Raw genomic sequence first — 11,904 nt, forward strand, 5'->3', positions numbered from 1 at the left:
AAACAGGGGAAAGGGAGCATTGGACACAGGGAAGCTTTTGAGTGGGAATGGATTCAATTCAGCCCCATCATAGGAAACAAAGTAGCATGGTGCTTGGGCGGGAAGGCGGTGGCTTTTTTAGGGGTCCCGCCAAGCTAAGGAAGGCGAACTAGGCGACAAATGGCAAGCGAGGGACGTATGTACAGGTGCCGTCAGAAGTAATTGGAGCACGCGAGCTGTGGCCGACCCGCATAGGAGTGCCGTGTAGCTGCACCGGCGGTAAACGAAAGGAGAAGAACACGCATGCGCGCCTGCCGACGGTGATAGCCCATCTATACTTCCCAACCCTCTTCTTTTAACGCGACTTCGAGCAAATTATTCGCAGCATACTGGCCTCAGCGATGGCGCTGATGGAATACCCACCTAAAAATATTAGAAAAGAAAAATTGTCACTTCAGATCCCTGCGATTGCGATGCTTCTCCAGCAGCGCGCGTGCGCTGAAGGCACTTGGAGTGTGTGAGCGACGCTGCGAGATACCGTATCTGCTATCAGCGCCATCGATGAGACCAGTATGCTGCGAATAATTTGCTCGAAGCCGCGTTAAAAGAAGTGGGTTGAGAAGTATAGATGGGCCATCACCGTCGGCAGGTGCGCATGCGTGTTCTGCTCCTTTTGTTTACCGCCGGTGCAGCTACACGGCGCTCCTATGCGGATCGGCCACAGCTCCCGTGCTCCAATTACTTCTGACGGCACCTGTACACTCCACGCTGCGAGGCAGCCAGGCCTTGAGGTAAGCGAACCTATAGGCGTAGCTGCGAACGTAGACAAAGACGATTTAAGTGGAAGCAATAGAGCGAACTATTTAGTAAGAGACAAAAATAAACCCCGTAGTGGAAAGTGAAAGGGAAAACCAAATTCAATAAATATTTCATCATATACATATATATTCATGGTGGCAGAAAGCCTGATCAGTGGGTGGAAATTCAAAACCAAACTGAACGGAAAGAAATAAACGTGTACGCCTCAGCCGAGACTCACCTCCGAGACTCACCTCCGAGACTCACCTTCGAGACCTAGAAGTCTGATGGAGGCGAAATACAAAAACGCCCGTGTGTTCATTTCTGCGCACGTTAAAGATCCCCAGGTGGTCAACATTATTCCTGAGCCCTCCACTACCGCACGCCTCCTCATCTGTGTAGCGTCGGCGAGTTAAAACCCCTCAATCAATCAATCGAGACCTAGAAGCCCCATCTGTCATAGACAATTATTCCTGGGAAGTATGCAACAGGACTGCAGGAATGAAGAGAGGGGAGGCGTTGGCATGCTTATTAAACAAGTTACCGACTTGCAGGGAGTGCATGAAAGCTATAAAGAACATCTATGGGCTAAAAACACAATAGCGGGGGTGAAAATACATATTTAGGAGTTGTTTATCTGGGGACCGGCAGCGGAGCTCGGAAGGAGAATGAGTAAATGGTAAACTGTCTGAGAAGAGATATAAACGAGTTCAAAAATTCGGCTGAAATACTCTTGCTAGGAAATATGAATGGTCGCATAGAAGGTTTGGATGGATACACAGATCACAATGGTTCTCTAGTGATAGATCTATCTCAGAAAAACCGGCTAGTAACAGGAAACACCGAAAACAAATGTGACGGACAAATAACGGGGGAAGGCGGTAACAGACACTCCAGAATAGACTATAGTATAGTCTCCCAGGCTGTATACTAAAGGTTGCGGGAAATGAGGATAGATGAAAACGGAACAGACAGCTTAGAAAGCGGCCACAAGCGGCTTACCTTGCACTTTGGTGGCGCGACCAGGACAAATTTAGAAATCGCCACTGCAGTAGGAACTCATTTGAACAATTAACAGTCAAAGATGACCTTTCATATAATGGAAGACGAAATCAATAAGTACCCAGACAAAAATTGGGATTAAGACGAAATGATCGGGTTAATAAATCATAAGATAGATGAAGCAAAGCAAAGAAACCGATGGAAAGGGAAGAGAAAGCCGAGAAGCTGGTTGAATAAGGAACTAAACGAAGCTATTGAACAGCTAAAAAAGGCGTCGAGAGGACATAGAGAGGCGAAAAGAACTGGTATGGAACCGGAAGTAGTGAAGGAGAAATGGGATAGCTACCGCGAGAAAAAAAAACTAGAAGTGCAGGAAATGGTGCAAGCAAACATCAAGCAAAAAAGTGAATAGATGGCAGAAACAGGCAAGAAGAACAAAAGCGCGATCAAGAGGTTATGGAAGCAGGTAAAATTAGTAATCTCAAAAAACGACATTCATCACAAATTCTAGATTGATGAGGAGGAGAAACTTTTTGAAGGAGAGCAGGCGTTGGCGCATATTCATCGAGTGATTAGTGAGAAGATTAGGGAAATAGGGGAAGTGAAGCCGGCACCGATAACAACCGCGCTGCAGAAGACTGCAGAAAAGAAAATACATTTGAACAAACCTGATTTGAATAACTCAGACCAAAAGGTTTCCCCCTAAACAGCAGTGGGCCCGGACGGAATACCAATGCTGCTGATAAACCTGTTTAGACCGTAATGTAAGGAATCGTTCATGAGGGCAATAGATAAGGTAATACAAACCAAGCAAATACCCAATAATTGGCTCGAAAGTAGGACGCATTTAATATATAAAGGCAAACGCAACAAAGCCAGTATTGATTCATACATACCACTCACAGTAACGTCAGTGGTGTATAGATTTGTATTGGAGGCCATAAAATTAAACATTCAAGCATGGATGAGAGAAAATAAAATCCGTGGGGAACTGCTGAATGGACCTAGGCAAGCAGGCGCATGGCTGATAATTGTTCGGGATAAGCACTGATAACACAGTGCATTGAAATCGCGAATGCTCAGAATAGGCCATTATGGATTACGTTCTTGGACATTAAAGGGCCATATGACAACGCAAAGAGAGAACTGCTGTGGAGGGTGCTGAAACTCCAGGTCTTAGATGATTAGTTAATATAGCTCCTCATAGCAATATACAGTAGACTCTCGATAAACGGAAATCGCTTAAACGGAACAGTAGACAGTTAGTTGGTTGGTTTTGTATTCAGATAACGTACAAAAACTCTCGGTAATTGGAACTAAAATTCCCGCGTCACAGTATAAACAGAACTAGAAACAGAACTTCTTGTGAAGTGTATTGTCATGAGAATCAGCTTTTTACCGTCCGGGCTGCTTTGTTTTTGTTTTGTTTTTCTTCCTCCATGTTTTGTTTCGCCTCATTGGCCTTGTAAGATCGGCGCAAGCGACATTGTCTTGCATTGTCTTGCGTTGTCTTGCGACATTGTCTTGCGTTGTCCATGTTTCACGAAACAATTACTGCCTACCGTAACTCACACAAGCCAGGTGCAAATATGGTCTGAAATACAGCAAAGGCGAATAGTGCTGCGGAGCAGTATGGTGGCGCCATCTAGGAGGAATGACGGTAAACAAGCCTTCTCAGCCCGCTGATGCGAGCTGAACAGCAACTGTTATGCGACTGAACAGCGCACTTGAAGGTATCTTGAACACCCGTCCATGTGACATCATGGCAGATGTCACGAAACCCATGATTTGGCGGGCAAATCAAAATTTTAACTTAATTTGATAAATTTTGTAGTGAATAAAGCATGACTTGCTGCTGAAAAATCGCTGGAGGCACTATAAAACACCAAATATTTCTAATAAAACAAACTTTCATTTTGTCTGCATGGCCACTTTAGGACAAACTCGGTTATTACGAATTTCATGGTTAAGACGAAAAACGCTTTTGCTCTCTTGTAACGAGCACAATGCGAAAAACGTCTGCTGAAGGCGAATTTCTGATAATAGGAACAGATTTTCATGGTCGCTTCGAGTTTGTCTTAATGGAAGGCTACTGTACTTGAGCAAGCCTTCACTGTGTTTATCGTGGGCGGCGCGAGAGGGGAGTGGCAGAGCACGGAAGGAAGCGGGAAAGAGAAGAGAGCATTTACTTGCCAGGGGCGGTAAAATAGAATCGTCTTTCGGCGACATTTGCAGGGAGGTGAGCAGATACGGGGCCAATTTTTGTGGAGCCTTCTTGAAGGGCTCCTGGAGTTACGCTTTGGCCTTTATTTTTCCCGTCCGGGCGCGAGCACCTTCAAGGGCTTCCCGAGCGACGTTTTGGCCGGTCTCCTTCCCGTCTCAGCACGCATCACCATCACCATCACCGGTCGCCCCTTTATGCATGCATGGTTTGGGAGGGGGTGGAAGGGGGGGTGCACGCGCAGTGAGGCTTCAGGCACTCATAGACAAATTACCTGTCCCTTGTGCAGCTGGGAGATTTCAACGTGGATGTCTCACGGCCCGATGCAACCTCACTGCTGTTCTCCGTGCTCCAGCCATTCGGGTTGGTCTGTTACACAGACAGTAAGATGACTACGACTCGAGAGTGAAACGGACCCCTCATGTTTGTCTGCTAGCATAAACTCTAGTCCTTCCAAGTTTCATTCTGCTCATTAAGTAGGAAGCATGCTCAATGGCAAGTTGCAAACAAACATGCTCTGTTTCGGGCACTCCTACGACTGCGGCAAGCTTCGGTGGTCATACTTTAGGGTGAAAGGGCACTGAATGTTTTCTGCTACGACAACAGGAACAAAAATAGAGGCATTAAGCAGTTCTTTATACCTTTGTGCATTAGGTGCACTCGCCGGAATGATCTATCGACAGCAGTCATAAGCACTTCTCGACTTTTTGAAACTAGGCCTACCAGGTTGGTAAAACATACACACTAATTTTAAAGGAATCCCGTGGTTCAGCTTCACCACAATCCACTCAACCGACCAATTCGTGCCGTCGAAAGAGGAAATTTGGTGAATGACAGCAACGTGTACACCATTGAACAAAAAAATTTGATCTGGGGCGCTAATCCAGACGGCCCGAAATAGCTCGCTCCCGGGTATCCAGCTGCTCGTGTTAACAAAGTAGTGATAGTACAGCATCCGATAAACCTCAAGCGACACCGGCGCAATTGCGTGGAGCATGCTTCGCACTATCAGCAGGGGGATGCAACTCCGCCGTTTTTCTGTCCCGTGACTGCAGCAATCCTAACGTTTGGGGGCTGTACTACATACGAGCATAAATGAACGTTGTTGTTGCGCTTTATATTTATTACCAGGTTACTTATTAATTACGGAGTTTTTAATATGCAAGTCAACTTAAAAGTTGCAGTTAGAGATTGCGAAAATACGAGCGCCACCAGGAGTGCAAAAACGGGAACCGCGTCTTTCTACTTCGCACCGCAGAAAAGGGGCGTTTCTTGTCGCGCCCACAGGTATGCTACGGTCCACGGTGTTCCGGGGGCCGTTTTTTTCACCGTAAAAGTTCGTTTCATCGCAACAGACGCATGAATGGATTCGCGCCGTCATCACAGATCGTGCTGTACTGAGTGGTGTCGAAATTCTTCACGCCAGGCCGCATAAAATTCTTTTGGATCCCGGCGGACGAAAGGTACGATCTGCATGCTGCTCGTTTTGCTTTTCCACGCTTGCACGAGATAGTAGGATGCGGTTGCAGCAGTAGCTTTATAATTTAAGTGAGCATAAACGTGCACTATTTATTTATTACATTCTGATTATCTTCTTCGACTCTTGAATTACGCATGAAATGCGCGGCAGAGCATTTGGTAACTTTATCCAGTGTCTACATTAGCCACACACGTTTGTTTATACGTGCGTTATTGATTTAATGCGTTTCGATTGTGTGTTTTGGATTTGAGCGCAAGTGAATGCACGGTATGCAGCAAAATGTATGAGGCAACATATACAAAAACTAATGGAACAGTGTGAGCCTATCTGCACTTTTTTGTTAGCTTTTCATTGCCTGCGTTTAGTTTGTTTTTGTAGCATGCGTTGCTGCTGTTATTATAATAATATTATTATTGTGATTATTATAATTATTATCAGTATTATTGTTATCGGTATTATTATCATCCTATTTATGTCTATAGCCGGAGGAAGGCATCTCCCATACACTTATGACTGAAAGGGTGGGTCTGCAGGTTCATATCGTGTTGTTAGCACTATGTTTAATTAATTGCGTTTCAATTGGGTGTTCTGCATTTTCTCTTCACGTGAATCAACGAAACATATCAGAATAAAGTTGTTGGAATAAATACACAAACTAAGCAACTACTGCATATGTTTATAATACAATCATAACCATGATTCCGCCACTTATAATTTATAATTTACGCTACAGTTCCGTGCTTCGAGTTTCAGCTTTAAGTACAAGAACGATATATTCACAAAAACAAAGTTACAGCTATAAGCCGACAAATAATTAGACAATGCAGGCTTAACCTTAGCTAGTAATTTATTAGAGGGTTTTAAATAAGGTTTTTATAACCGGTTTACTGCAGGGCCCGAGAAATAGCTTAGGAATACATAGTGCGCGAAAGTATATATGCATGAATAATTGCTTAGCGATTCTGGTGTGGGATGGCTGCTTTTGTCTGCAGAAATGTATTTTGGATTAGGAGGAAAGGTGGGTCGTTTCCACCGACCATTATGATCGCACAAACAGAAAAACATATCCGCGTCTCTTAATAATAAAGGATGATTGTAATTTAAAATTTGCCTTTACGAATGGTGTTGTCACAAGTCGTCTTCGTAGCCAAAATCAATTTAAGAAAGAAAGATTCCTAATACATCAGATAACATTTATTTCGAATACAGATGCCAGTTTTCACTCAAAAGTATGTGCGCCCGAAAGCCGCATCAAAGCTAGTATTCATTGTAACCCAAATATACAAACGTGCTTGTTGATGTTCCAGATCTCGCGTTGGGCTACAGTGTGCGAGAATGCAGGACCTGGCTCATTTACCACCTCGACAGAACCACAGCATCTACCGACTGTGTCCTGCCCATCTCACCAGCAGAGGCTACGCGGACCTTGCACAGACAAGGCACTGGACACATATGCACTGGCTGGATACGTAGTTATTAGAATGCGGCCATGTGCCATGCACTTTTGTTTGCGACTAAAAGCGGAAAATATCCACGTTGGGTTTTTACTGTATGGATGGTACATTTAGACAATAAAAATTAAAATAACTGTAGTCTTTATTCTTGTCTAGATTGTGTGTGCTAATAAACCAAAACAACGTCGTACTGATAATAAGTGGTGCAAAAAGTAGTGGGAACGCAAAACTTCATCAATAAGAAAAAACAATTGCCCTTTTGGTAATGTGGCGGGTTGCGCAACAGGAACAAGGTCGTGCGCTGGCCATCTGAATACCTTCCACTCGCTCAACTTACCTTGCATGTGCGTCCCAATTGAATTAGCGCTAAATCCCCCCCCCTCGGCTTTTCAGTCCTCATTAAGATGGCGTCTCCCAGTGCATGTCCGCAACGCGCCGCCATGTTTTTAGTACCGCCCCCAAACACCAGGGGTTTGTCCGGCGCTGCGAGCGAATTTCGCGTCCCATGCAAGGTATAGGAAGTTTCACTCCCCTGCTATCAGCACGCCCAGTTCAGGCGGCTCACGTTGAAAAATTTAGTGCCCTTCCACTCTGTGAAGGATGACCTGCAAAGCAGCACGCCCTCCGCGGAGTGCACGAAACAAAACACGTTTGTTGGTAATTTACGACTGAGCATACTTCCTAGCCAATTACTTGAATGAAATTAGGAAAAGTCCCCAGCTTTATCCTAGCCGACAAACGTAGAGCAGTCTCTTTCCCTCCCGCGTCGTAGGCATCTCACTCTTTGTGTAACGCGCCAACCCAATCCACTCTACCACAGATAACACCGGACCGGTCGCACTGGGATGTTTGGCGGCAACGTTGAATTTCACGCCAACACAACGGGCATGTCAGTAAGGGTATGAAAGCTATATCTGCGCGTGCCCGCCCAACCCCCTACTGCCCTCCTCTCCCAAACCGTGCACGCGTAAACCGGCAACCGGTCATGAGCCGGCGCTTAGAAGTGAAAGATACTCTCGAACATGTCGCTCTAAAGCCCTTTCAGCTGAACGAGTGATATTGGCCCACATCGGAGTTCTAAGCGGGCCAGGGGCGCTATTCCAGAAGGCCCGAGTTCCGCCTACTCCAGAGTTTCCAGCTGCTTGGGTTATGAAAGTAGATATAGTGGAGAATTCGATACACCTCGAACGAAACCGCCGGAATCGCGCGCAGCACGCCTGGCATATTCACCGCGCTGTATTGGGGCCGCTTACGTTGATAAAGTACGGCTTGTGCCATCTTCCGCATGCAGCACCATCTCAAATCGATCTACAATACTCATTCCCCATCGCAAACCAGATGACCCCACTGCTACTTTGAAATCCCCAGCATGGCTGTTGGCCACGCCCGGCGAGGTGCGGTCCGTTTTTCTCGGTGTTCTGTTCTTACACTGAATTATGTTTGCTACTTGGCCAGGGGAGTGAAACTTCCTATACCTTGCATGGGACGCGAAATTCGCTCGCAGCGCCGGACAAACCCCTGGTGTTTGGGGGCGGTACTAAAAACATGGCGGCGCGTTGCGGACATGCACTGGGAGACGCCATCTTAATGAGGACTGAAAAGCCGAGGGGGGGGGATTTAGCGCTAATTCAATTGGGACGCACATGCAAGGTAAGTTGAGCGAGTGGAAGGTATTCAGATGGCCAGCGCACGACCTTGTTCCTGTTGCGCAACCCGCCACATTACCAAAAGGGCAATTGTTTTTTCTTATTGATGAAGTTTTGCGTTCCCACTACTTTTTGCACCACTTATTATCAGTACGACGTTGTTTTGGTTTATTAGCACACACAATCTAGACAAGAATAAAGACTACAGTTATTTTAATTTTTATTGTCTAAATGTACCATCCATACAGTAAAAACCCAACGTGGATATTTTCCGCTTTTAGTCGCAAACAAAAGTGCATGGCACATGGCCGCATTCTAATAACTACGTATCCAGCCAGTGCATATGTGTCCAGTGCCTTGTCTGTGCAAGGTCCGCGTAGCCTCTGCTGGTGAGATGGGCAGGACACAGTCGGTAGATGCTGTGGTTCTGTCGAGGTGGTAAATGAGCCAGGTCCTGCATTCTCGCACACTGTAGCCCAACGCGAGATCTGGAACATCAACAAGCACGTTTGTATATTTGGGTTACAATGAATACTAGCTTTGATGCGGCTTTCGGGCGCACATACTTTTGAGTGAAAACTGGCATCTGTATTCGAAATAAATGTTATCTGATGTATTAGGAATCTTTCTTTCTTAAATTGATTTTGGCTACGAAGACGACTTGTGACAACACCATTCGTAAAGGCAAATTTTAAATTACAATCATCCTTTATTATTAAGAGACGCGGATATGTTTTTCTGTTTGTGCGATCATAATGGTCGGTGGAAACGACCCACCTTTCCTCCTAATCCAAAATACATTTCTGCAGACAAAAGCAGCCATCCCACACCAGAATCGCTAAGCAATTATTCATGCATATATACTTTCGCGCACTATGTATTCCTAAGCTATTTCTCGGGCCCTGCAGTAAACCGGTTATAAAAACCTTATTTAAAACCCTCTAATAAATTACTAGCTAAGGTTAAGCCTGCATTGTCTAATTATTTGTCGGCTTATAGCTGTAACTTTGTTTTTGTGAATATATCGTTCTTGTACTTAAAGCTGAAACTCGAAGCACGGAACTGTAGCGTAAATTATAAATTATAAGTGGCGGAATCATGGTTATGATTGTATTATAAACATATGCAGTAGTTGCTTAGTTTGTGTATTTATTCCAACAACTTTATTCTGATATGTTTCGTTGATTCACGTGAAGAGAAAATGCAGAACACCCAATTGAAACGCAATTAATTAAACATAGTGCTAACAACACGATATGAACCTGCAGACCCACCCTTTCAGTCATAAGTGTATGGGAGATGCCTTCCTCCGGCTATAGACATAAATAGGATGATAATAATACCGATAACAATAATACTGATAATAATTATAATAATCACAATAATAATATTATTATAATAACAGCAGCAACGCATGCTACAAAAACAAACTAAACGCAGGCAATGAAAAGCTAACAAAAAAGTGCAGATAGGCTCACACTGTTCCATTAGTTTTTGTATATGTTGCCTCATACATTTTGCTGCATACCGTGCATTCACTTGCGCTAAAATCCAAAACACACAATCGAAACGCATTAAATCAATAACGCACGTATAAACAAACGTGTGTGGCTAATGTAGACACTGGATAAAGTTACCAAATGCTCTGCCGCGCATTTCATGCGTAATTCAAGAGTCGAAGAAGATAATCAGAATGTAATAAATAAATAGTGCACGTTTATGCTCACTTAAATTATAAAGCTACTGCTGCAACCGCATCCTACTATCTCGTGCAAGCGTGGAAAAGCAAAACGAGCAGCATGCAGATCGTACCTTTCGTCCGCCGGGATCCAAAAGAATTTTATGCGGCCTGGCGTGAAGAATTTCGACACCACTCAGTACAGCACGATCTGTGATGACGGCGCGAATCCATTCATGCGTCTGTTGCGATGAAACGAACTTTTACGGTGAAAAAAACGGCCCCCGGAACACCGTGGACCGTAGCATACCTGTGGGCGCGACAAGAAACGCCCCTTTTCTGCGGTGCGAAGTAGAAAGACGCGGTTCCCGTTTTTGCACTCCTGGTGGCGCTCGTATTTTCGCAATCTCTAACTGCAACTTTTAAGTTGACTTGCATATTAAAAACTCCGTAATTAATAAGTAACCTGGTAATAAATATAAAGCGCAACAACAACGTTCATTTATGCTCGTATGTAGTACAGCCCCCAAACGTTAGGATTGCTGCAGTCACGGGACAGAAAAACGGCGGAGTTGCATCCCCCTGGTTGACCCACAGCACGGGCGGGGTAGAGGAGCGGTGCGCACGGATTTGCCGCTGCCCTAGCCCTGCCGTGGCTACAGGTGATACCTGCCAGTGTTAATTTACATGGGCGTTCTTAAAATAGTTGATTCCTTACCCCCTTCTGAATTTTCGGTCTATTAGGGTCAAACAGCCTAACATTATCATTCGGAAGCGCCGAATCAAACATTTGAAAGAAACATTTCAACGCGGGGCGCATGACGAAAAATATGCGAGGTCTTCATATCTTATCAGCGACTGTATTATGTGAAAATGGTGAGACAGGCAAATAAATAAACACGGCACTTTCCGTGACTGAAATATCATTTCTTATTTTTTTATTTTTCCTTTGGGATGATGTCTTGGTTTGCACACGCACAGGGCACGACCAGTGACGCGAATGATTTCCCGTCGAGGGAGATAGGGTTATCGCTTAGCTAAACGTGATTCTGCTATTCACGTTCCGGTCGGGCTGAGCGGCCCGCCGGCCGCGAAGCGCACTGTCAAAAACACACAGCTGCTCGGCCAGAAGCGATGCGTCGACTAACAGAAAGGCGGGTTGGAAGGGCAGAGGGTTGGTTCGAAGCGCCCCCACTGTAAAGAGACTGCTGTATTGGTTCCTTCTTGGGTGCGCAGGCCGTATGAAAGTGCACGCTCGCCGCTGGTCCAGTCCGGCCGTGTCTCGACCACGGCCGGACTGGAGGAGCGGCGAGTGAAAGTGCGCGCCCGCCGCTCCTCCAGCCCGGCCGTGTCTCGACCGGGCGATCCGGAAAAAAAAAAAAAAAAAAAGAGGAGCGGAGGGTTAGAACAAGGGTGACACTAAAAAGGACGTGCAGATTACGAACAGAACGACTTCGTTTACCGCACTAAGGGCTTACCTCTCCAATCGCTTCACTGATGATCAAGGGGGGAAACGATGTATAATGTACGCCGGATGGGGAATGTTTTTGAACCACATGCAGCGACGGTGACAAACGACGTAAAAAACGTACGTAACTCCATGTGTACAACAAACAAATAGTGTGGGCGAACGCGACAAGAGAAAA

The sequence above is a fragment of the Haemaphysalis longicornis genome, unplaced genomic scaffold (assembly GCF_048455015.1).
Source record: "Haemaphysalis longicornis isolate Haplotype H1 unplaced genomic scaffold, Haemaphysalis longicornis Haplotype H1 scaffold_1, whole genome shotgun sequence".
NCBI classification, from domain to species: domain Eukaryota; kingdom Metazoa; phylum Arthropoda; class Arachnida; order Ixodida; family Ixodidae; genus Haemaphysalis; species Haemaphysalis longicornis.